This window comes from Dipodomys ordii, unplaced genomic scaffold (assembly GCF_000151885.1).
Source record: "Dipodomys ordii isolate 6190 unplaced genomic scaffold, Dord_2.0 Scaffold187, whole genome shotgun sequence".
NCBI classification, from domain to species: Eukaryota; Metazoa; Chordata; class Mammalia; order Rodentia; family Heteromyidae; genus Dipodomys; species Dipodomys ordii.
This window is the reverse complement of record NW_012267403.1, coordinates 1,529,542-1,531,521: the sequence shown is the minus strand read 5'-3', so window position 1 is coordinate 1,531,521 and position 1,980 is coordinate 1,529,542. Positions and strand designations below refer to the sequence as shown.

The following is a 1,980-nucleotide window of genomic DNA, read 5'->3' as shown; positions in this document are numbered from 1 at the left end:
CTGAAAGGGTAGGGAAATGTAAAAGAGTTGGAAACAAAGCCCATTACACTTTTTGTACTAATTGCTCCAATCCATTTAAATGTTGACCAGTTAAACTTAGACCTTAAAATACAGGATGTGGGTAGTTTAATCTGGTTTGTCATAACTTTCACCTAAGTTGTAGGTCCTTTGAAGAAAATGAATACAGATACCTTCATGTTCTTCACCTGCTGTTCATAACTGTTTTGAATTTAAATGGATTCCACTTAAAAACAATCTCCTACAGGCCAGTGGAGCTTTCCCCCATCCAAGTTAACACCAGGTGCCCACCATCCCTAGCATCTTGCCATTATCCAAATTTCTGCCAATAAGTAAAGTTTTTAGTCTCACATCTAGGTTATGCCTGGAAGATTGGCTTTTCACACACGTACCTCTCTGCTAGGAGGCAATGTTGGTACAGATGTACAGTATCTCTATTTTGTTGTTCCAATTATGTACAACACACAGCAATGCTGTTTTATCAGGTAAACATGTGCACAGGGGAAGATGAGGCATGGGCTCATAGAAAGCCATCAAATGGAAATCAAAAGCACTTTCTCTTTCAGAGTTCCCCTATCTTTATTTGTAGAGGTTATCCAATAATTTCTTTAATTACATTGCATACTTCTGAGTCCATTCCCAAGCTATTCTGTTGTACTTTTCTCTATCAGTTTTGTAGATCTGAGCAATCTCAGGCACTAAGGGATCATCTGGATTGGGATCACACAACAGAGAACAGATGGAAAAAGATACTTTTGAAATAGTGCTGGAGACCATTGTGACCGTAGAATATCAAAACAAATGCTTCCATTACTACTAATATTTGGATAATAAATTCTTGTAAATTCAACCTTAGGTGGTTTGAAGGAGTAATCTGTTGGGAAATGAATTGTCAAGAAAAATACTCCATCCTGATAGGGACTGTCATTTAGTTAGTTCCATTATTGTAGCTTGCCAATGAAACATGTCATCTGCAGCAGGATCTGCTGAACATTGTGCTAGCGGATCCCGTGCCAGGTCATTCAATTCCTCTTGGATTCTCTTCAGAGCCATGGTGGGAGGCAGTAGCCCGTGGGGCTGGGATGGGGACTGGGGAGGGATGGAGAAGGGACCAGAAGGCCTGAGGCAGCCTGTGTGGCCGCGGGTTGGCTGGAGAAAACGGAATGTACAGGAGTGCGGTCTGGCAGGACAGGCTGAGAGCCCGGGCCTGTTCAGCTTCTTGGACTGCCATAGCAGATCACTGCATCACCCAGTGGTGGCCCCTTAATGAGCTGCCTCCCCAGCAGCTCCAGAAGCCCCAGCAGTAGCTGCCACTGCCACCATCACCACCATAGCTGACTCTTCCTCCCAAACTCTACTTATTTATTTTACTTAAAAAAAAACTGTTGTTGATTTTTTCATTTTTATTTTAGGTTTGTTTTCTGTTGTTTTATTTTCTCTTTATAATCTATTCCCTTTTGGTCCCTTTTTTTGCATTACTTAATTGCTGTTATGTTCATCCCCAGATATATACCTGTCTTCGATTATTAGACCTTATCTTTCATTGTGTGCATACTTAATGCAGATATTGATTACTCAATTCACAAATTCCCAGCCTTAACTCCTTTAATTGTAGAATTATTTCTTTATACTTATATTTTTAAGTGTATTGTTTTAAATTTTTATTTTTCATCTTCCCATTTTTCTTTATCTATGTTCTCCTTTCCTCCTATCCATTCCCTGTCTCTGAATCACTCTCTGTTTCTCCCTTATATTTCTCCAATCTTATTTTCTCCTCACAATTCTTCCTAAACCTATTCATTTCTGGTCTGCTGACCCCTTCTTTGATTTTTCTTAGTCCATTGATCCCTAGTTGTTTGTTGTTGAACCAGATTGTATCTGTTGAACTAGATTGTATCTATACTCATTTTGACTGTGTCAAACAATCTGTGCAACTACAGGGCTCTGGTTGATGCTTGCCTA

The 1,980-nt window shown here is 39.8% G+C and overlaps 1 pseudogene; it reads right to left on the bottom strand.

Moving 5' to 3' along the window:
* Positions 1-630: 630 nt before the first annotated feature.
* On the bottom strand, positions 631-1,071 carry LOC105999317 (annotated as a pseudogene).
* Positions 1,072-1,980: the final 909 nt, after the last annotated feature.